Raw genomic sequence first — 12,620 nt, 5'->3', positions numbered from 1 at the left:
GAGTGTAAATAAATCTGAATTGTACTATTCTGATCTGTCAACTCAGTTTGTTAAAAAAAGATAATACAATAGCAAATGAAGTATTAATTTGCATTCGTTCCCAATTTTGTCTTGTTCCAATTCATCTACATAAAAATAAACTAGAATTTAGATTTAATTTCTACATGTCTCTACACCCATTTGCTGTATAACAGATTTGATTAATGCAATCACCCTGAACCAGACAAGAAGAGCAGCTTCCCCAAAAACAAGAATACTTGATTCAGCACGGATTTTCCTATTCCACAGGCAAGAATATATGTTTTTTTTCTTTCCTGGAAAATGCAACTATTTTAGGAGGAACTAAGAGCAATAAGAGAGAAAAAAGGAAATGTAAAGTGTATAAATGAGAATTAGACAGCTCTCGTTTCCTCAGGGTAGAACTATCAAAAGCTTAAGTTTCTTCTCTTAAATATGCAAAGTGTTAGTCCTGTCTGGTGCTAAGTGCACAAGGATTTACATAGATGCAGTAGATTGAGTTTTATCTTCTGTCAAAAGTGTAGGGGCTTATCCATATGATTATTGACTTCAGAAAGCCACTAACCAGATGATTAATTTCAAGCATATATTATCGATCCACTTTTGTACTTAAGCAGGATCTTAAATGCTTGCCTAATTATTTTGAATTATGTCTGTAAAAAGGCAAGCAAGATAAAAAGACAGACTGCAAGTTGGGTGCAAGCCCATGTTTTCTATATCCGGACAACTCAAATACCACCATCTGTTGCTTTCCCTAAAACAATCCAAAGGTAATAAAAAACACATGACTGTTCTGATTAGGTGTGATTCATATTTTGAGGAAACGACAGAGAAATGTAGGCAACAGCAATGTGTCAGTTATAATGAGCCTTCCGTGTAACAACTTCTTCCAAAGTGAGAATGAAACTCACTTGCAAGTTGATTTTTCAAACTCCGGGGTATAAATAGAATAGTTCGGCTGTAAGGAACCCTCAAATATCATCAAGTCCAACTGCCTGACCTATTATATATACATATATATAATATGTATAATATATAATATAATATTATATAATAACATGTATTATATATATACATATATGTCTATTATATATATATATTTAAATGATGTTTTAAGACAGGACCTTTGTAAATGCAATTATTTTGATAAAATGTTTTTCTGGTTTATTTTTCTATCTTCTTTCTATACCACAGTTGAAGCTTTGAAAAACAGCTTTACCATGTATACTACCCACAGAGATATTGGTTGAAGATGTAGGATGTCTCAACCCAAGAATGCAGATGTGGAGCACACACAGAGCCTCAGATGTCCCAAAAGGCTATTTTTTCATTCCAGTTTTTTGAGCATTACTTGTTAATATTAAAAAATTATTCCAAGCTCCTGTCTTTTGTTTCATACTTCTTCCACCACTTAAGAAACCTCCCAGAAGTCCAGAAGAAAAAAAGCAGCAGTTAGGACAGCAAATGACTTCAGAGCAATTTTCCCCTGGAACTGGAAATTCTTACTGCTTCTTCATAAACTCTTGATTTTATAAACCTACCAGACCTTTTTTTAACGCTCTGTTATCTTTTTGACTACCGCTGAAGAGGAAACAATCCACTTTTACTCCACATATTTGTCTCATTTCCAAGTAGAAAATTTAGAACCTATTATCTTGAATTTATTAATTAATCCTGCAGGCGGCTTTTGTTTTTTCTGTTTTCATTTATCTGCTTAGTCCTCCTTTTTATGAAAAAATGCTCCTGATGCTTCCCTTTTTTCCAAAGGGGACATACACATATACTCATATCTCTAGAAATAAGGTCTAGATCCACTGTAAATCACGTAAGCTCATCTCCTGTCACATATACTAGAAATTTTAATTCAACAGGTTAAAAGGTCACATACAATGTACAGAATACATTTTTAATCAGCTAAATATTTGAAGATTATGATGATATAGTGTTGTTTCTATAAAATACTACTTGTCAGAAGAAAATGTATAAGATGAAAGCTATACTCACTCCAGTTACATTCCTTAATTTGGATATATAAAGACTAAAAATGATTAAATATTAGTATGTTAGCACTTTGAGGGGCCTCTTAAGGATGTTACAGTTCCCAAGCTTCCTTCTTGTTCTGTCTAAAATAGGATTTAGAGGTTTCTAATAGAATTTAGATGGGTTTAAAATCTCCATGTATGTGTCGTACTTCTACTGATTTATTCCATGAATTTCCTGTTGAATTTTTATGTGACACTTGATCTCCCCTGAGGGACTTGATTGGATAATATAAATTTCCAATGGAGATTAAACACAAATGAGTATGAAATTGATTTATTATAATAAGTGAAATTGAGGTCTGAGGTCCTGATTCTTTTCTGTTTTCCCCCACCCAACCTAAGAATGTCTGAAGATTTTTTTTCCAATATTTTCCCAACAAAAAACAAAGGAAATTAAGAGCACATTTCTCAATTACACATTGGAAGTTAGATGAAATATTGTCCCAAACTTGTTTGATTTCATGTGCACCAGAGAGTTGTTTGAATAGTTTAACATAGCTATAATTACATCGTTGTGAAGACCACATATTTTCTTACATGAATTCTTCAGAATCCAAACTCATTATCAATGTAATGGAGGAAATGGGAAACAATGTCTGTCAAAAACTTGTGTTCACATCTCTATGTTGGAATATTAATTCCAAACACGTAATTCTAAACATGTAATGCAGTGCACCATTGTAAATGTAGATGGATTGTCTGTGGGCAATAATTTTTGGTATCACTTTCAGATGCAGTCTCATTGACACACAAGGTAGGTTAATCTACAAAACACCAGTCTTAGCTTCACATTCTGAAACAATTCAAAAGCATCTGTGGTCTCCAGTGACAAAACTCCTTGACACATGCATGAAAACTGTCTCTGCAGATACTGAACTTCTGTACATTCAAAACCACTTCTTCTGCCTGGGTTTATTCATCCTACAAACTGTGATTTGCCCAAAGAGTAATTACGAAGAGACAAACATTTTCAGCCCTACCGTTCCATCCCAACTGATGAAAGATCGCTTCTAGAATGGCTGGGAAATTTAGTACCTGCATCACACTGTTTTTTCATCTCACAAAAAAGAGTGAAAAAAAAATCAGAGTATATGTATTCTATCACTAATTCAGATGCATATGTGCATGAAATTACATACACTGAAATAACTGCTAGTATTTATGCCTCCAACATTCGCAACACATTTTTGAAAAAAAATCAGAATTACTGTGCTTTTGTCAGAGAGGTTTAAGCAGAAAGTCTATAAATTCAACAGGATTCAGCGTGCGCTTTACTGTAAGGGAGCAATAAGAAGCATTCAGTGTCATGAGAATGGCTAGTCTTCTAAGCTGTTGTGTTACATGTTATCGAGCCCAGAAAGCTCTAACTTCAGTGGACAGAGTCAATGACCCACAATCCTAAACCATTAATATATAAACTGAACATTCTCAGGCATGGCTGTATTTTAGGAGAAGCATCCATGCTATATCCAAGAAAATGGGCAGAAAAAATAAGATACAACTTGCATAGAGAGCCAGCCTGTGAAACTGGCATTTGCCATAGCCAATTTACTTTTTCCCTTGGTTTAATTCCATTAACTTGATCATTAACAGGCCACTGATAGGTAAAAGTCATGCAGTTTCCATCCCTTTGAATGCTATCTATGGAAATTTGGGAAGGCTGCATCAGTACCATAAAGTATAATGGCTTTTGCTGAAAAATAATCTGGCAAATTTACCTCTGCAGCTATCTCCCTTGCCTACTATCCGAACAAGAAATTGCTGTTTGGAAATGTTAAGTTTTAAAGAGCAGCTACAGCAGTGGGCACAATATTTATGCTTCTTGTAACAAAGTGCTGGAATCAATACTGTCATTTCTAAATGCAAAAGACTTGTATTGAAAGAGGGATGAGAATGTAACCAGCTCTCCCTACCTCCTCACCCCCCCATCCCCAGAATGCAGCCCTTAATCTCCTTGCTAGGTTTTAAAAGGGCTTCAGATTCTCACTCGTAACATTCACCAAAGTTAGGCCAGAAGAAGTCAAAGTAATTTAGATCCAATCTCTTCTCAAAAATGAAATGAACAGAAGTTTTATTAAAAGGAAGTGAAGAGGAAATTGAACTTTCATATTTCATGGTGCAATTGTGATGACAGAAAACAATATTCATCGATAGAAAGTTTAGAAGATAGTTATTTATATGTCTATGCTGCTGTGCTGTGGGAGTTGTGTCACAACAGAGGGCAGGTAATTTTTAAAAATATAATGGAGCTGTAAGTAGGATTACTTTTTGGCTATTACAATCAAGTTCAGAATATAAAACTTTTTACATTCTTATGATCAGGAATCAGAAACATTAATTGAAATGTGTAAGTTATGAAGAATTTTCACCAGAGATGCTTATGGGTAAAGCAAATTCCATCTGCATAAAAGCTGTGTAGTGCTGTATCTCTATGACATATAAAACTAAATCACTTAAACTGAAATCATGGGGCTGTGGAAGACAGACAATATAATGGAAACGTCATAATTCTGCTATGCCAAACAGCCAGAATGAAAAGAAGAAAATATGGAGCCAGACACAGGTGTGAATTAGAGTGTGTCACCACAGAAGAAAAAGAGATTTGCATTTAGTCCTGAAATGTAATGGTTCCATAGTTAATCCAATTATAAGGAAAGCAATGGCTTGAGAATCTTGTTCAGGGGCTTCTCCTTGTATACCAGAACTCCATACTCTGAGCACACAGTTAAGTCATCTGCAGTTTATACACTCTCTGTGAGACAGTGCTGTGAATGATCCTTCTTACACGCTGTAGTGGGTGTTTAGGCACAAATTTTCAAAAAGTCCAATAATTTTGATCCCTACCACTTCAGACTACTTCCCAAAGTATTTTTAGATGCAGTACATCAAGGTAGGTGACTGAAAATGTGGTCTGGATGACTCAATCTGGCCTCTTAAAAAAAAAAATCCAAAAAGATTGTCATCCTACAGATAAATGTAGGAGACAATTTTTTCCTCCTACTGCAAAGAACAGCCAAAGAATGTTCAGCTCTGACAGGTGAAAGGAATGGTATTTTATTCTTCCACTTTTCTGCAATGAACTTGTGGGTAAAGCACACACTTAAAAAATGAAACACTTATTTTTAATTTTCTCAATATACAAAAAAAGTTCAAAGCTAAATTTTTTTTCAAAGCCTTAATGCTACAATGTTGCCTAAGAAAATTAGTAAAAATTTTCTTTAGTGAGAAAAGAGAGAAACCTATTCTATGACTCACACAGTTCAATAGAAAATAATGCACTTTCTCTAATGCACGCGTATAACATCATTACAGCTGACACACACACAAAAAAAGAATCTATATGCAATTAAGCTTTACCACTGCAACTAGATCTTCTTAATACTGCAAATTTAAGGGTGCACTTTGAAAGAGCTTTTTATAGATATCAAAAGGTTTTGCAAATACACAAAATATTTCTAATAAGTTTATGCTGAAAAGAAATAGCTATCTATAAAACTGTTCCAACACTTACAATAGTTTGTGATACCTGGTAGTCAATGGTGAATGATGTCAAAAGAATTGCATTTTGCAGCAGTTTTTGGTCATGAAGATACAGATAAAAATGCTAAATGATAGTATTAGCATTGCTTGAGACAGCTGTGGGTTAATTACCATCTATGAGCACTATGAAAATATTGGAAACCAGTGCATCAGCTGTCACACTGTTTGTCCATTTAGCAAATGATTTTTATAAGTACAGAACATTAAGAAGCAGATCAAAAATTAACACTCAAGAATTCCAGAGTAGACCACGTAAGGAGATCAGAACATGATGACAGCTGAAAATCATCAGATTGACACAAATTAATAAAAATATTTTTAAAAATTAGGTGACAGGGGAATGAACCTTGAGAAGCAGAAGCACTTCTAAAGCAAATTATTAGTGAATTATTTTGAAACTAATGACAAGAGTGAGAATAGATTTTCTAGTTCTTCAAATGTGGAAGTATTGTTTATAGCATGTTCAGACATTTTAAAACCATCAGGCAACATCTGTCAATTGCAGTTTTCTGAGGAGTCTGAAAATGTCCCAGAATGGAGTGGAATACTACATACTGCTCTGTACTATCATTGGGAGCACAGCCAGCTTATAAGAACTTAAATAAAGTTTCCAAAATATTCAGATACAAACACTCAGATGCAGAAAGTAAAAGTAAGAACATACAACAGATTTAACAAGGGTTTAATCATTCCCTGCATCACTGAGACCACATTCTAAATTCCCCTAATATGTAATTAATTCCAAGCATGAGGAATGTCTTTAACATCTCAGTTATGGTTTTTCTATTTATAAATTATGAGGTGTTCAGCACTCTCTGGGGATTGAGCTTTTAATCACACAGATGTCCATTATGAATCCTCTGTTTGCTTAGTAGTATAATAGGTGAACTCAGAGCATCTTTGTGCTATAATAAATCTGCAAGCTCAGACAGAGCACTCATGATTGCCTTCTAAATTCTTTCAAGGTCATTCTACGTGATTTCATGCTACATAACATCCTTTCTCAGTTCATTTCACACTGAGAAAAGATCATGATAAACATTGATTTTTCCCTGCTGGTATTCCTGAATTCCACCACATCACCCCACCACACACACACACACATGCACATTCTGCTACATCATTTTATAGTCATTTGATTGTAAGCTGTTGTGTACACACCTGAAAATTCAAAAACCAAATAGGGCAAGAGAAAAAGAAGTTGCATTTGGTACAATTTTTTGAAGAGTAGACTGGAAAAAAATAAGAAGAGATGGGTGTTTCTTTCAGTGGGAAAACCAATAATGGAAGTAGATAAAACAGAAACACCATAAAATTAACAACAAAAAAATATATTGGGTAAAAAAAATCCACTGAATGAAGTATTAATTAAAATATGCTCCAAGTCCATGTTTTACAAATGTACACATCAACACACTTCAAATAATTGCAGATTTTATATGTTAAAGCAGGTGGTGAAAACTTAGTCCCATGGTTTGACATGTCTGGATTAGGAAATGTCCTTCATGAATTACTCACCATCAAAAAAGCAAGAGCACAGTCTCAGCCCTAGATGTGGTTCCTCAAGCATTCTGGCATGAAAGGAGTGCAGAAGGTAATAATAATACTTCTCTCATGAGAAAGAGTGTGGAATCCTAAAAGAAATATTCACAAGCACAGACAAAAATTAGCTGTTTGATTTCTACTAAATCTTACTGCCTCAGGTGACTCGTTATCTCAATGACTTCCTGTCTGTGCAGAAATTTAAGATTAATGGATTAAATTCCCTAAATTCTTGGAGAATTTATTAGCTAATATGGTACTGGTTTGCCATTTGATTAAAAATTGTTAATAGTTCACTTTAGTTCTATATAGAGACCAGAGTTATCTTCATTGAGTCCAATCAACCCCTACTCACTGCTTAGGAAGGACTAGGACAGTGTCAGTCCCCCAGGAGACAGCCTCTCCCTAGTGGTCGCTGTGATTTAACAAACTCCTTTCTCTTGGGGTTACCAAAAGCATGGGCTTTCTTCTCCTTTTCAGCCTAGAAATCCTGTTAGGGCAGAATTAAAGCCCTAAAAGTAATCAAAATGCATTTTTTTTTTTTTTTTTTTACCACCACCAGCAGCTATCCTATGTACAGTGCAAAGTCTCCCTGCTCTCCAATGAATACAATTGCTGTTGATCAAACAAGATATTGATTCAATTTGCAAAAGTGTGCCATAGTAATTAATATTTATCCTTTGACCTTTAGCTCTCATGTTTTGACTGTACACAAACAAGAGTCACTTCATATGGGAGACAACTGTCCATATGATGCAGTCTCAACCATGTGGTGTAAATGCCTGAAGTAACTAGGAAAATAAAACTAACATTCACACTTTTAAGGAAAGGGTACAGCATTGAAGAGGCTTTCAGGGTAGGGCATAACTGCATTCCCTAGGCTCCCAACCTTAGATGCTATCGCGCTGGGGAAACTTGGTGTGCTAGCTCTAAGGAACACCACGGAGCGTGGAGTGGAGTGGAGACACCACGGCTAGGCTCTGTAATCAGGTGGGGCCTCGATTGTTCTTGTGCACAAAGCTGCACTTTTTGCCACCCTAAGCCAAAGACCTGTCATGTTTTGACAAATGCTGTACCCTAGTGTACTTTTTGCTCATTATAATATCGTTATAATACCAAAACACACCTCCATCCCAAAAGCTACCCGCCTCCAAGGTGCGACCACCCCTCACTGAGCATGCGCCCTGAATTTCTCGGAGCCTATTACTTTAAACGGAGACGGGAAAACTTTACACCAATCAATAACTAAGATATGCTTGACTAGAGCCACTCAAGCTCCACCTAGAAGACAGAAAATAATATAAATTGGCCCAAGAGAGAGGGGATGTTAAGGAAGATACCATCGTCAGGGGAGATACCATCCCGAGGACATACAACATCCTTAGGACCTCCTGACTCCTGGGATCAGTCGACGGGCTGAGCCTCTCTTCCCCCCCCATTGGGACGCCTTTGGGTGAGATCTGAATATTTGCTTATAAATCTCTATAGAGTCTTTGATCCTTTTAACGCGTTTATTTCTAGGCTGCGCACCTGTAAACACCTGTAACACCTGTAACACCTGTAACATCTATAACATCTGTAACATCTATAACACCTGTAACACCCATAACACCTACAACACCTATAACACCTGTAACATCTATAACGTCTATAACACCTGTGTATTTCATGCATACTAGCTTGCTTTTGCAGATAGTCACTATCGCCGGCAATCCAAAAGAACCTGATTATCTGTTGCTGTAATAAACCATACTTGATTGCATTGTGATAGCTCTCATTAATGCAACTAGGGTGAGGGTGGTTATCCGTGATAGTTCAGTGTTCTGAATCTAACCAGACCCCCAGACGGTTAATGCATTTTTGGTGAATGTCTGAACGGACCCCCAGGTGGTTAATACGTTTTTGGTGAATGTCTGAGCGGACCCCCAGGCGGTTATTACGTTTTTGGTGAATGTCTGACTGGACCCCCAGACCGTTAATGTGTTTTTGGTGAATGTCCGACTGGTTCAGTACTCTGAATCCAACCGGGCCCGTAACGGTTAATCAGCTACACCCCTTTAACGCGACAAACCATTACTCATAACGAAACAAAGGGTTGTCAAACTGCTTTGGAAGATGATATTGTTTCACTTGCCATGGAGCTGGCTACCTTAGGAATGGGGCTTTACTACTAGTGTCACAGTACTGTCACACAGAGAATTTTACTCAGTTCATGACACACAAGTAAAACCCACTGTAAGAGACCCATTTATGGAATATCTGCATAAAAGAAGATGAATTCCAGCTTAGCACCCCAAGAATCCAGTCCTTCCATAGCATATTCCTCAACTCTGATGACAAGTTTAAGCACTTTTTGTGCTGACACTTGCTAGTAGATCACCAGGTTTAGTAGTAACCAACAAATTTAGCTAAACCCTTTTTGGAACCCATTTATGCTTTCAGTCTCCAGTCTCTTGTGACAATAAATTCTGCAACATGCTGTGGAAAAGGTCGTTCCTTTTATCTGCTATAAACCTGGCAAAATGACTACCTCCAGTCCTTGCAAAGCAAAAAACATGTAACAATTCAACTTCCCAAATATCAGTCTTTGAGATAATAATTGTAAATGGGAAAGGATATTACTGATACTAGGTAAACGGGTATTACCTAAAGAGCAACCACTAGACACAGTTATTTTAGTTCTTAAGAAACTTCCATGCTGCAATGACAATTACTGAAAAAAGGTATTAGCAAGCTGCATCAGCTATGCTTAGAATAGGCCATATTTTGGATAGCTTTTCTTCTGACATTTAAATACAGATTATCAATAGCTTCAGAATACGCCAGAAGAACAATATTTTACCTAAACGAATGGCAGAATTCAATTCTTTGGTGGCAAATAATAATTTCAGTACCCCAGATCAAACATCTAACTATCAAAACTTACATTTGTTACTCTTTTAGTACAAGGCCTGTACAATGTCCTGAATGAAAACTAAACAGTTTTCTGCTGATTTCCACAAAACCAAAATATTATTTTTAAAGAATTCTAAGCTGAAGACAACACACCGGAGCAGACAGATCTGTACCTTCAAGATAGCACACTTATACAACAACAGTACGAAATCCTAACTCCGCCAGCCACATGCTAAAATTCATCTCAGTGTATTAAAGGCTTCAGAGAGATGAAGCCTGAGAGGGCTGCAGGTACTGACAAGAGCAGCACCCAGTGGGCTGATGTGTGCAAACGGTGTCTGCAGGTTCCACAGCAACACCCTGAATTTGGCTTCAGCAACCATGGCTGATCCATGATTTCCCCTGTCTGTATCAACCAGGAACCTCTAAATTAGTCACACTGCTTTCAATATAAATAAAGAAAAGCTTACAAAGAAGAAAGCATTTAGATATGAAACAGCTTTGAAAGAGAGCTGTTTTTCATATATTGAAGTTGATAAAAAAAAAACAAATGTGCAAACCAACAAAGAACAAACAACACAGCAAAGGTACAGAAAGGGAGGTTTAACATTCACAGGAAGGCAGATGATCTAACAAGCGTTGCCCACTTCATAATTTGGAGACCTCCTGGACCCAATTTTTAAAACATGAATGCTTGAATAAAAATTGTGATTGAAAACAGCAGGACTACACACATGGGACAAGTTATCAGAATACTTATGTACATGTAGTTTTGAAAACTAAAAGTGATTTCTACTAGTCATTAACCTGATCCATTGCATTTTTTACTGGGAGTATTTATGAGAGTCCTGCTAAGGTTAAAGCATTAGTTACAAGGGCATTTGTATGACAAGCAAATCCACTGAATGATTAGAGATCACAATCAAATGAGAAATGCTATCTATCCCTGAAATTTTTGTACAGTAAAAAAGGATTCATTTCATAGTTACTCTTCTGGCATATATTTTTTTTTCAGTTTTTGTATTTCTTGAGTTTGGTCTTGGAAGGGAGGAATGCTTGGCAAGTACTGCACTCAGAAAGTTAGCTTTTCTAAGTTTTGTCAGCTTCTCTGAGCTGGAATTATGGGATAGATTTCTGTTACTATAGGAAAAAGGTAAAGATGCATAACAGACAAATCTATACTGAGAACTTCATTAATCTACATTACAAATCAATGTAAGAAAACAGACTTCTGGTGCAACAGATGCGTTATATAGATTACACTAAAACTTGGTGTCAGAATAGGTACACTCTGAATTAAAGTTCTGCATACATGAACAAACAGAAGCACACAATTCTGTTTAGAGCCTGAGTCTTCACTGATGACTATCAAGTCATCAGACTTCCGATTTACACCTTGGCACTGCTACCGATGCATGCAGAGTCCACCAGATAGCCTAGATTCTCCATTGTATAAGGACATTTTTTTGAAAAGTACCTCACGAACAACTCTAGCCATGCAGCAATGTCTTGTGAGCACTGTCTGTTCATGCTGCAGGCCCTGTGCTACTGCACAGACATCTCTGCTGCTATTGAGAAGGTCAAGGGGGATTAAACCCAATCCAACCCCTCACAATATAGACTCAGTAGATTTATAAAGTAGATCAGTAGATCTACAAACTGCGGATAAGAGGCCCACTTGGCAATGGGAAACAATAATCTCCTCCCTAACCAGGAAAGCATCCATAGGAGCAAAAGGTTTCTGCTCAGGTTATAGGACAAACCGTGGGGCAGTTACTGCTGAGAATTGCACCACAACCATCCCAGAGGGTGTGGTTAAAGCAGGAGGTCCTGGGATTCTTTGAAAGGAGCCTGGGAAGGGATAATGCAACATGTGGGAAGGGAGAGGTGTTGACTGACACCTCTGAATATTTTGACACATTGATTTACATACTGATGCGGCACTTCTTTTCCCCCAGATTTGAAATAGTGAAGTCTTGGCTGGTGTATATGTCAGACTCTCAACTATTATGCATGAAAAGGCAAACACAGGTAGCCTCACGAGGCAGTAAAGATGAAGTTTGCAAAATTAAGCCCTATCCTAACAACTTTAGTTCAGTTAAACCTTTCATAATAGTACAAAGCTCTGAAAGTTTTAAGGGCTAAAAAAAATTAAATGCTTCCCAGGAGCCTTAATATGAGCAATAGCGAGTAATAAGACCACCAGCCCCAGGGAAATTCAGCAAGTTTCTGGTGTTCAGGGACTTAACAGGCCCCTGTACTGAAAACACAAAGAACTGGATGCAATTTTCCAAGCCTGCAGTGAAATTCAAAGTGAAAACTCAACAACATTAAAAAACATGAAGCACTTCATGGTAAGATTTCTGACTTTAACGTGGGTTGTGAAGAAGCAGCTATCAGTCTAAATAGCTTCAAGAAATTAAGTAAAAATGTACTTCTTCAGGCCATCCTTAACCACGAACAGATGTAACACCCCCACATCACTTGGTCATTTCTACCAAACGTCAGCAAGACATGCAACTTGAACAATTTTCATATAACTCTGATGATGCATGAGTGCATTCAGAAAACACATCAATGCCC

General features: G+C 36.9%; 1 long non-coding RNA gene across 3 annotated transcripts in view; it reads right to left on the bottom strand.

Annotated features, from left to right (window-relative positions):
* The window catches only part of LOC110352810 (uncharacterized), a 105,559-nt gene that overhangs the window by 81,050 nt on the left and 11,889 nt on the right, over positions 1-12,620 (bottom strand). For all 3 annotated transcript variants that reach the window (XR_011812369.1, XR_011812367.1, XR_011812368.1), the window contains exon 4: positions 7,119-7,234. This is a non-coding gene — a long non-coding RNA (uncharacterized lncRNA). The remainder of the gene's footprint in view (positions 1-7,118; positions 7,235-12,620) is intronic.

The sequence above is a fragment of the Anas platyrhynchos genome, chromosome 12 (genome assembly GCF_047663525.1).
Source record: "Anas platyrhynchos isolate ZD024472 breed Pekin duck chromosome 12, IASCAAS_PekinDuck_T2T, whole genome shotgun sequence".
Classification (NCBI taxonomy): domain Eukaryota; kingdom Metazoa; phylum Chordata; class Aves; order Anseriformes; family Anatidae; genus Anas; species Anas platyrhynchos.
This window is presented reverse-complemented; position numbering and strand designations above follow the sequence as displayed.